This window comes from Rhinolophus sinicus, linkage group LG03, assembly GCF_036562045.2.
Source record: "Rhinolophus sinicus isolate RSC01 linkage group LG03, ASM3656204v1, whole genome shotgun sequence".
Taxonomy (NCBI): Eukaryota; Metazoa; Chordata; class Mammalia; order Chiroptera; family Rhinolophidae; genus Rhinolophus; species Rhinolophus sinicus.
In genome coordinates this window covers 31,249,437-31,261,586 of record NC_133753.1, presented here as the reverse complement: position 1 = coordinate 31,261,586, position 12,150 = coordinate 31,249,437, and the positions used below count along the sequence as shown (strand labels likewise).

The 12,150-nt window shown below is 45.0% G+C and overlaps 1 protein-coding gene across 2 annotated transcripts in view; it reads right to left on the bottom strand.

Moving 5' to 3' along the window:
- The window catches only part of SPTB (spectrin beta, erythrocytic), a 115,209-nt gene extending 103,955 nt beyond the window's left edge, over nucleotides 1-11,254 (bottom strand). Inside the window, exon 1 of one of the 2 annotated variants that reach the window (XM_019733314.2) lies at nucleotides 11,234-11,254. The gene's annotated coding sequence lies outside the window, so the exon portion shown is untranslated. Of the gene's footprint in view, nucleotides 1-10,942; nucleotides 11,081-11,233 lie in introns of those variants that run through there. The other variant, XM_019733313.2, reaches the window with a different exon arrangement.
- Nucleotides 11,255-12,150: the final 896 nt, after the last annotated feature.

The window sequence follows — 12,150 nt, the reverse complement described above, 5'->3', positions numbered from 1 at the left end:
GTCTGAAAAAAAGGAAAACCAAATGAGTTGCTTAGGTTCTTACTTGGGAGGATGGTGACAATGAACCTAACTTCAAAAACGGGAAGAAGAGCAGATTTGGGGGGTGAAGGAAGGAGCTGAGAGGTCCTATTTGCCACATGGTGAGTTTGAGACCTCTTGCTACAAGCAAATGAAGAAAGATGGCTGACTGCTGGAATCTGGAACTGAAGAGGGAGGTTGGGGCTAAAGATAGGGATTTAGATGCACTGGCAACTCCAACAGTTAAAAGCTGGTAGAAAGGAAGAAACAAAAAAGAAGAAGCAATGGAAAGCAAGCTGGGCAAGAAAAAGGAGAGCCTGGGCCTCAGAAGCCAGGGAGGGCATAGTTTCAAAGCAAGAGTGGTTAACAAAGTCAAGCATGGCGGAGAAGGTGGGACTTGAGTCTGGAGGGTAGCCATCACTTGTGACAATACCAGACCTCTTCCTAAGCAGCTTTGGTGCAGCGGCATGGAGAGCTGTCTTACGACAGTGGGTATACTGTGCAGTGCTAATTAGCATCTTCATCCTCGGAAGTCAAAGAACTATGCCGGAAGTAGAATTCAGAATATTAATTATTTATTAAAAGCTAAAGAAGGGATTTGAGCCTATAGGTTAAATCATTGCAAAGGTAAAGCAACCTAGACAGATATACAATTAATTACCTCTGATTTCAGACTTTAAAGATGCAGGCTAAAAGAAAAAAACTCTTAGTAGTAAGAACCATGGAGTAGTAAGGCAGCCTCCCAGGTAACTTACTTTGGGATCTTTCACTTTTTCCTTATTTAGTTTGCTGAACGTAGTAGAGAATATCGTGGGTGCAGTGATTCTAAGCAAGGACTATAGAATAAATACACTAAAGTTCAAGTTCAGCTTTGATCTTCTAGGTGTGTAATTTTGAGTAAATAAACTTCTCTAAGTCCCTTTTTTTTCACCTGTCAAATCAGCATAATCATAGAAACAACAAATACATATAAAAGCTTTCAGCATTGTGCCTAGCACATAATAAATGTTGATTTATAATAACGACTCATTAATGATAATAATCTTTTATTTCCAAGTTAAGATATATAAACTCAATTATGTATAATTTCAAACATTCATTCTTTAATTTTTTAATCAATAATGATTTTTGAGCCATTGCCCTCCACATACCAACCATGGCCCTAGGTGCTGGGAATTAAAAAAAATATGACAGAGAGAAAGACCCAGTTCCCTGTCAAAAGCAGCATGGTCTAATGGTATAGAAGGCAAGCAGACAACTACAAAACAAGATGACCTGTCTGGAACAAAGAAATGAGAAAGGTGCTTCAAAAATGTGCAGGAGAAAGCACTCAGTGCTTCCCCGGGTGAAGGAGAGGGGCTGTCAGGCAGGGCTACAAACATGAGGAAACACCAGCATTACAAGGAAATATGCAAAGCAGTTTTTAAGGATAATGATAAATATTAAGGCTGGCTCTGGCTCTCTGTCTGTCTGTCTGTCTGTCTGTCTCTCTCTCTCTCTCTCTCTCTCTCTCACACACACACACACACCCCTGAAAATAAAATGTCAGAGAAAGAGGAAGTTCTTTGCCCAAGGGCAAACAGCAAGAGAAAAGGAGCTGGAAACAACCCAGGCTCTTGTCATCCAGCTCAAGGAGATATTTTGGCTGAAATATATCATCACACAACATTTATACTCTTCCCCACCTGAGTTTGAGCTACATGCTCTATAAAGCAAATTAAACATTTCCTGCCTTCCTCTAAACATCTATAATTTAAAAACAGGCAAACTAATATATGGGCAAATTCAAGAACTCTAATGACAAACTATCCGCTAAGGAGAGTGTTCACAAATAAACAATTCTCAATTTCAGTTTGGTCACAAAGGTGAGGCTGTTAATAAATTTTCCCCTTCCCTTTGGAAATATTGAATACCAGGGAAAATATTAAAATTGCATGGTTTGGTTCCGCAAAAAAGTAAAACCAGAATTCCATATGATCCAGCAATATACTGGAGTATATATTTCTGAATATATAAACCTAAAAGAAGTGAAAGCAGGGTGTTAAAGAGAAATTTGCACTCCCATATTCATTGCAGCATTCTGCACCATAGCCAAGGGGTGAAAGCAACCCAAATGTCTGTAAGTGGATGAATGGATAAACAAAAGGTGAAAGATACACACAATGGAATATTACTTAGCCTGTAAAAAGAAGGAAATTCTAACACATTCTACAACATGAATGAACCTTGAAAACATTATGCTAAGTGAATAAGCCAATCACTAAAGGACACATACTGTTATGATTCCACTTATACGAGGTACCTAGAGTAGTCAAATGCATACAGACAGAAAGTAAAGTTATGATTGCCAGGTGCAGGGGGGAGGCAGGAGTGACTGGTTAATGGATACGGAATATGAGTTTAAGATGAAAGAGGGTTCTGGAGATGGATGGTGATGATGGCTACATGACAATGTGCATGTATTTGGGTCACTGAACTGAACACTTAAAATAGTTTAAAAGGCAAATTTCATGTTACATATATTTATAATAATTTAAAACAAAAAATTTTTTTTAAATTGTGTGGTTGCCATGTTCGTTAAATACTCATAACTCTTCTTGGTCATTCGGGGCAAATGAAAACACCTTGTTTCTGATATTTGGATGCAATGCCGTACAAAGAGGGGGTGAGAGCATGAACATTAGAAAGTTGTTTACCCAAAGGAGCAGTGTCCAGGTACCATTCCCTAGGAATGGACACCTATGTAACCCACTATGTTGGCAACCATCATCTGACAATTTTAATTAAGATGATCCCATGTACCAGTACCATCCCACCAGGGGATGACTGTCGAAGTGCAGATTCCAAAAATTACTAACTGAACTTCTATGTTCAATTGGCATCAGGCAGGGCTTATGTAAGACCCCTGACTGTAATTCATAAATCCGTTCGTACCCTTGAGAGCTGTCTAGTTGAGCAAATAATAGATGGACATGAGAAAAGTTAAATAATAATAAAAGAAGTCTGTGACTTAGTTCAATTAAGTAGTACATGTAATTAGCCCTGTAACAAATTTGGAGAATGGAAAGATTCCTTGGGGCTGGAGTATTCCAGGCAGACTAATGGAAACCACTCCAGATATCTGGGAGAAATGTTCAGGACTCAGTAAGTAGAAGCAGAAAACCTGGTTCAAGTAGAGGGTTTGTGATGGGAAGTGGTAACAGATACATAGGACAGAAAAAGAGATGGGAGTCAGATTACAATGGCTCTTAAAAGTCAACTTTACCAGTTTGGATTTTCACCTCCGGGGTGGGGAACCACTGGAGGTTTTCGAGGGGGGGTGTTATGTGCTGAACACAGTGTTTCAGTGTGTAATGGCTTTGGAGAGGGAGACCCTTCATGGATAGAAAGCTGGACTCCAGGCCACTTAAGTATACACCTGAGAGCTACTAAGTCACAAAAACTGAAACCAAACATGTGCTTTTGCTAGGTTAAAGCTAAGACTTTGAAATATATCAGGCCATATGCTTACATTTGCATTGAATTTTCCTTGAAAGATACACAGGAAACGTGACACTGGTAACTTCTTAGGAGAAGGATGGAGGTAGGGGAAGGAAGATGTTTACTTTTCATTGTATGCCCTTGTACATTGCGGATACACTTCTTAACCATGTGCATGAATCCATTTTATAATTTTAAAAGTGTTTTTTAATATGGCAACAGGAAGTGTTTAAAAGTCTAACCAGCAAATTCAAAACATTTCTAATTATAAAATGAAATGTATCTCAATCTTGTTTGTGCCATATATTAATTTCTATCACATTGGAGATGTTGTGAGAATGACCTAAAAGTAATAACAAAGTACACAGAACTAACTGCACATCTAAGGCTTTACTTCAAAACAAACAGATGTTATGAGTCATCCACAATAAAACACCTCCTTTCTGGTGTATTTAAATGAAAAGTCTGCCTGAGTCTATTCCAAATTAACTCCTACAGCACCTTTGACAAGATATGTACCTGTCTCAGTAAATGGCTTTTTCATTCTTTCAGTAGCTCAGACCAAAACCAATTGCAGTCATCCTTGACTTCTTTTTCTCTCATCCTCTATATCCAAATCCCATCAATTCTACCTTAAAAATCTATCCAGAAGCCAGCTGCATGTCACCACCCCCACCCCCATCAGCCTGATCCATCTTCTCTAACCTGAACCACTACAGTAGCTTTCATTCCATTCCCTGCTTCTACTCTTGTCTCCTACAATCAATCTTCCACTGGACAGCCAGAAAGATCCTCGTAAAATACAAATCTGAACAAGTCACTCCCCTGCCCACAACTACCAGTAACTTCCTATCGCACAGCTAAAACCCCGAGTCCTTGCATGAGCAAGCCCACATGATCCAGACCCCATTTCCTCTCCAACGTCAGCTCCTGCACTCTCCCCTTGCTCCCTCCACTTGACTCACACTCCTTTCTGGACCACTCCTTGGACACAGCAGTGGCTCGGCCTCAGGGCCTTTGCACTCAACCTGAATCTGTTGCCCAAACATCACTGTTCCCCCACCCCACCCCTCCTTGCTTTATTTGGGTCCCTGCTCAAATGAAAACTCATCAGGGAGGCCTTTCCCGACCATCCTACCTCAAAGAGTAGAGCCACCTCTCTTCCTTCACACTGCTTTATTTTTTCTACATAGCATTTAAAATTGTGACACATACTCATGTGTTTGTTGTTGTTTAGTATCTGTCTTACCCAATTAGAATGTGTGCTCCATGGTGTCAGGCTTTTTTTTCTTTTTTTTTTTTTTTGCCATGTGCACTGCTATATCCCCGGGGCCTAGATTATGTCTGGCAAATAAATGAGAGTTTAATAAATAGTTGTTGAAGATTGAAGTATGTACAAATCAAAGCACTCAAGATCATTGGACAAACAGAGGTTTTTGAAGCCCCAAATGAGGCATAAACATAATAATATCCAGTAAACTTTGGGGTATGGGGATAAAAAAGCCAAAACAAACTGACAGGCATATAAACTTACCATTTATCTGTGGCATGCATGCATGACATTAATTCATGCTTTGAGACATCATCTGTGTACACTTTGGAGGGCCATTCTTGAGGTTTCATGGCGAAAGAATAAGTACTGTAACAAGTTTCCTTCTCCCTCTCTCCAGAACCAAGGAACTTAGAACTGAGTGTTCTGCTGAAGCAAGCAAGCAAGCACTGTCCCAACCTGAAAACCTAGAATATTCAGTTACTCTATTGAGGTGATCTGGACAAAGCCCCAGCCTTTGAACCAGGAAACTGGGTCAAGTCAGGTTCTCCATAATCTACTAGAGGGGCCTTGGGCAAATCATTGCCCATTTCTAATCCCGGTTCCTTGACTGTAAAGTAGGAATGAGATCTTCCTTGCTTCTTCATGTGGTCATTATAAAATGAAATGAGATGACGCGTATACAAAGACATCCTGAAAACTGAGTGGACTATACACATCATCTGTGTAATCACCACCTCGTACTAACTGATCTCTCGTTTACTTTCCCTTCACTGCCACTAATGAGCTTTGTCTAAACAAGGATCTGATCAGGCCCCTCCCCTGCTCAAACACCTTCACTGATTTCAACTTGAACTGTCCATGTGTTCACAAACTGAACCTAAACTACCTTTTCAGTCCCATCTGCAGCCCATTCCTCGGCTGTACCCTACAGAGCCACATGGCACTACTCCTCCCTCCCTAACCTAATCATGCTCTATTGTGCCAGGTTAAATGCCTAGGGTCCCATGTCTATCTTCCCTCTTCCACTAGAAAATTCCCAGGTACCCCCCAACATGAACCACACACTTCCTCCTATAGGCTCTCTCTCAGGTGTGCTGCTGAATCACTGCTTGTTTACAACTCCATTTCCTCCACCAGACAGTGGGTCTCTATCTGATCCCCTTGTGTGTCCTCAGCATATAACAGTGGAATGCACACAGTAGGAACCCAATGTTTGCTCTTTTTGAATATTTCTCAAATGGCTCTCCCAGGCCTTTCCAGCTCTAACTCTCTCTGGCTTATGACTCAGAATCAGTATTATGAAGCCGCCTTTTACTTTTCTACCCTGTGAAAATATGATGGTGAAACTGACCACTCCGAGGGGGCTTCTGGAAACAGGCAGGAACGGAGCAGGAGGACAGAATGAGGCTAGGGCTCGCGTTCTAGTCCTCATACGTTCCTTCAAGTACGCTTTGTTTTATTTGAAGTGCTATAAATTCTCTAATGAGACACACCCATATTTAAGTCTGGTACAAATTGAAATGATTTTCAACTTATTCCCTTTCAGGATTTTCCAAGTTTCTGATCCCTTTCATGATGGTGGAAACTTCTGAATTGACTATAATTCAAGGCAATTATAGTTCTTTAGCTGTCAAGGTGCCCTGTTATTCTTTTCATAAATATCCTGGATGATCGGAGTCCAGTTCAATGCAAGTCTCTTTTCCTTTTCTAGCTCTGCGCCTTTTTGCTTGTTAAATTTATAGAATTCAAATGAAAGGAGAAAGGAAGCCCCACTTTTGCCCCCACTGCTAACATGATACATATCTGGGTTTTAATTGCCCTTGTAATTATACCCTTGGCCAGGTCTGCATAGGTATAGTGTGGAAACATTATGGCAAAGCCTGGAAAGACCTTGCTGAGATAGGAGGAAGATGGCTTTATAATATTTCCTGCCACCAGCAGGAGGGAAGAGAAAAATCAAAGGTGGTCTGGGAATGGCATTAGCTAGCCAGACAATCCATCGAGGGAGCCTTTTCCGTCTATGGCTGCCTCTAAGACTGAGTGAGCTGTAAGGCTGGGGATCCCCTGGTGGTTTGATATTCAGCTAAAGCTGGCTGAAAATGGAAGAACTGGATCTTTTGGCTGTGAATTAAGAAATAAGCACAGCAACAAAGGAAAACATGCCATGACATTTTCTAAATATTTACCAAGGGGAGTTGACAATTCCGAGAGTGGAGCCAGATCTGACAGTGAATTCTCCTGACTGCCTCCTACACCTTCCCTCGATCACCATTTCCATCTCCCAAACCAGGTGACCGTCACCTCCTGGGGTTGTCAGAGGAAAGCAGCATCTTTGTGATAAACCCAGCAAATGCTATACAACATTACACAATTCTGGCACACAGACCAGTGTATTTACTCTTCCTCCCCAGATTTCTTATCTAAAATAGAAGACTAACCAAAGAGTTGTCTGTAAAAAAAAAACAACCCAAAAAAACAAACTGAGTAAATACAAACTACTTTTAAGATAAAATACTTCTTTCCACAGTAATTTTTGGCTAATAATATCCATGGTTTTAGAACCCAGTATCCATGAACTTCTCTGCTAGTACTCATTATAAAATCAAATTTCTCATCAGCCCACACAGCAGTTATTTTCACTCTTGATCCTCCCAAGTCAATTTATAAATGCTAATCTACAGGTCTGAGGTTATAAAAAACATTATGGGTAATGAGAGGTATACTTTATATTACTTTAAACCTCCCAATAGTCATGCTACCTTTACAGGTATTAGAGAGTAAAATTTTGCATTTGATTTTGAAATTTGAAACAACATACTTCAAGAGCAATTTGACTGAGTTTAGATTAAAACACGTATCTGATGTCCCAGTAATTCCCTAGTCCTTTCCCCATGGCCCCAGGAATCTACATATTTGTCTTGAGATTTGTACTGTCCCAAGATAATAATGTGCATGCCTCTTGCATAAAAATATGTACCTCTATAAACCTAATAGGTGATGGGAAGCTTATGAAACAGTTTAAAATTTAGGGCTCACTAACATCCTGTCTTCCGCCTATCTCCAATGCCTTTCCTTCCTTCCTTCCAAGATTACACTAAGAGGAAAGTATTGGATTTTACAATATATGCTGTCACAATCTCCCCCAAAGAAAACTTCAGTGGGTTGATTAAGCAGAACTTCAGGAAATAAACTCAGTTTTGGCCTTGAGAGAAAGAGAGAGAGAGGGGAAAGAAATGGGAAGAATGTGAAGAAGTATAGAAGGCATGCACCCTAGTGGCACATCAATAACCAGGTCAACTGCAGTTAGGGCTCACCTAACTGCAAGTGACTACACAAGTAGAAGCCTAGACACAGTGACTCCCAAGGTCCCTTCCCACTCCAGCAGCATTTGTCTCATGAATTTTTTATAGTCATCCTCTGTCCTATCACATTGTCCTCATGCATCATCAAGCCCTCCTGGCCACTTGCAAGACTGAAAGAAAAATCTGTTTTCAAAAAATCCATGCTTTGACTACTGCCAAAATTACAGCTCTATCCTTGAAACAATGACCTGGACATAATGGGCAAGGCTAAACGCCTCTCAGCAAAGAGGTGTCCAATACCATCTTCAGGTGATATTTTTAAAGCTCTGATATAAGAGGAATTATTACCCGAGGTCCTGAGACTGAAAGATTGTGAAGCTAATAGACAATCCTACAACCAAATCTTTCCAACTTGTACCTCGAATGTCTAACATTAAAAAGAGGGTTGGAACCGAACAGCTGAGTTTGAATCCTGGCCCCACTTCTCATCAGCTGTGTGATGTGAGGCAAATTATTTAATCTCCTTGAATCTGTTTCCTCACTTGTAAAATGCTAATGAGCTACCCTGCGGAGTTACTGTGACAATTAAACAGCATATTAAGTTGCTGCAAAAGTAATTGCGGTTTTTGCAATTATTCTTAACCTTTTAAACCGCAATTACTTTTGCACCAACCTAATATAAAGAAAATTCTGAGCATTCATTCACTTATTCATTCTCTCATTCATTCAACAAAGATTAACCCACGGTAGCATCCATTACCAGCCAGGCACCAAGCAGCCAGGCATTGGTACATAAAAGAAAAGAAAAAAAAGAAAGCTGTTATTATTTTTATTTACCCAAAACAGTCTGTTTCCAGAACTGTGACAGAACCATCAGATTTTGACTTTAGTTCAAAGCTTTCATTCACACCTAGTTTGCCTAAAACAGTCATTTTTATTTTGTCAGGTCTGGTGCCAGGTGGGAGTCTGCCTCCTGCTGTACCTTTACCTACCCCAAAGCTAATCATCTACCAGGTTGTCTGCTAGAGGACACCATCAGAACACTCGGAAGAACCAACGACCAGAGCAAAAGGTGGGATCTCAGCTCTCAACTGGGCAAGCCACGCAGGAAAACTTGATATGCCTGTGCTACGAGATCGGTCCTGGATGCCTGGGAGTTTTCAGGTGCTTTTAATTCCACCAGTGGACTCTGAGTCTTCTGAGAACTCGGGATTAACAGAACTGGCTCATCCCCAATCATTGTGACTTGGGCCACTGATAAAACGAAGAGCAACAGCTAAGAAGTCTAAAGGCTATATTTTCATAAAGAGGGTTTATGTCTCTCAGCTGTGCTTTAGAGTTTGCTAAAGTTCTGTATAAATAACCCACCTTAGAGGAGTCAGCTGGTTTCAAGGCTGGTGGGCTCTTCCTCAATGTAAGCCTAATATTCCTTTCTTTAACTAGCCCACAAGCCTAGCTCTGTTGGGTGCTGGGTGTTTAGGACATTTAACAAATATTTTGCAGTTACAAAAAAAAAAGTTTTCAAGACATTCTGGAACCCAGGGCTCCTAGCAAAAGAGTAAAAGTCTCACCCTGGAATAGGAAATGACCGGCTCTAGGTCATGGGGGTGGGGGGGTTGGTCAAAGAGGGAATTCTCGAATAAAATTCAGAACCATCCGTGAAGCTAAGGATAGTTTAGTGGATAGTATATAGGTGCCTACAGTGTTTGATTTGCAGACTCCTCTCATCCAGGAGCCACCTGAATCACTTTCTTTAGAAACTTAAGTATATATCCCGATAAGCTCGACTGTACAAGTGGCACGGCTGCCTCCTACCTGGAGGTATCAGCCTAGCTTCTACTCACAGGAGCTCCTGCACAAAATACTGTCACTGTATTCCACACACACCTTCATCTGATGCAGCTAAAATTATTTTTTAAACACTGGCTTCTTTTCATTTTCCTTCAGCGAGTTAAGCGTGTTATTATTAACTCCTGGCAGGGCTAAAGCTCACTGAAAACAGTGGTTTGGATATTAATAGGTTATAAATCAAGGCCCTACCTGGGGCTCGTTGTCACGGAAACAGTACTCAAGCCCACAGCTACTTTCCCACCCTTGGAAGTCTGGGCGAGTTGGGGTTTGTTTCAAAGATCCTGTTATTTCTCCCACTTTCCGTTATTTCTAAGGGCCAAGTGGTTGGAGAAACAGGGACTGGTGAGGCGTGAGAAGGAAACTCTCTGGGAGGGGGTCCTTGGAGTATGGCTTCGGGCTCTCTGATCTTTGCTCACTGGGTCTGCAACCGGCCACTCTCTCCGCGTGGTTCCCAACGCCCGGGGACCGGCCCCCTCCGCGGCCCTGCGCTGTCCTCCCTGCCTGGGCGCTGGACTGCCCGGGAAGCGCACTGCCAAGTTCCCCAGAAGAGAATCTGAGCGGCCCCAAGACGGAGAAACCCGGCAGCGGGGGGCAGAGAGGGAAGCGCGGAGGTCGGACAGGCTAGAGGCAGAACCCCCGTTGCCCCCATGCCTGGGTCCTGAAGGCGGCGGCCCAGGACCAGAACACGCACCCCGCTCACCGCCCTCCCAGCGCCCCCGGGCGACGCTCCAGGATCTAGCTCTCCAAAGCAAGCGCCCAGATCGCCAAGCGCCTCCGAAGCCCACGCGGATTCCGGTGCCCCAGGGTGTTATCTGCCTCAGCCTCCAGGGCCTCCCGGTCCCGCGCCGCACCCACGCCCGACACCGGAGGCTGGGTCCCCCATCCGGTCCCCTGAGCCCCGCGCGTCACGCGCCCCCTGGGCCCAGCGCCTCCTCTGCGCTCGCGCCGCGCGCCCCAGCCTCGCGCATCCGCACCCGAACCCAACCCCCTCGGGCTGCCGTGCCCTCCCGGGACTCACCTGCGCTGGGGCTGTAACGACCGCCAACCCGAGCCCGGGGGTGGCAGCGGCGGCGGCGCAGGGGGAGGAGGGCAGCGCGGGGCTCCTGGTACAGCGGCCGCCGGGCGCCTGGTGCTGCCGAGCCACGGACCCGCCCAGAGATATAAATAACATTATCTGAGGAGGGACATTCCTGCCGGGGGACATCGCTGCTGCCGGGACCAGATAGTCCCGCGGCGGGGGCGGGGAGGCGGGGCCGCAGCCTCCCGCAGCGCCAGGCCCAGCCCCCGCCTTCCCCACCCACTCCCGCACCTGCCAATCAGCCTCCGCGCGGAGGGGCACCTGCCTCCGCCCGGCTCTCGAAGCTGGCCTCCTCCTCCCCGCGGGCCGCCTGGGCCCGGGACGCCAGTCGTCTGAGCAGCCGCAGCGCCCCATGGTCGCTCACCTCCCCAAGCCGCGCGCTACCCGAGCCGCCTGTGGCGGGGAAAGGGTTTGACTCTGCAGCTTGGGCCTAATTCATGCGCCCATCGTGGCTATCCGGGTCACGAAAATGAGCCTTCTAGACTTTCCCGCCCTGCGTCCCCACTGTATACAGTCAGGTGTTTAAAATACACTAAAAGACACGCTTAAGCTGTAGGGTGGGCGAGGCGGGCGCCCTGGCAGTGCGCCCCCGCTGCGGCGGGTTTGCGAGGGACAGATTGTTCCCGGGGGCTGGTATGTTTGCGCGCTCCGCGGCGGGCTTCTCCCCACCCGCGGTAAGAGCAGACGCTGGGGGTACAAGGGTAAGTACTGGGCCCGACGCCCCCGCTTTCAGCCCGCGGGCTTGGTGTGGCTGATTCTGTCTGCAAACCTGGTGAGGTCGGGGCGGACCCGGCAAAACTGGCGGGGTGCAGCCCGCAGTCCCAAGGTGCTCGCATATTGCAGGAACTGTAATCAACAGGCAAACTGCCACAGCAGCCCACCCGCACCTCCTCGCCGGCCCCGGTCTGCAGGTGAGGCTCCAGGTCTTCCTAACCGGGTGGTGTGGGATGCAGCAGGCCAAAGAAACACTAGAATCAGTGGTGCCAACGAGGAAAGAAAAGGCACCTGCGAGTCACCTCGGGAGAGAAACTCCCAGAACATCGGCACCTTGTAAGACAGTCCATTTTCTTGACTTTCTTGCAATCCAAGGTCAATAAGCTTGGTGGTCCCCCTTGTTGTAGCTTTCATCTCTTCTCCACCCGCTGTAA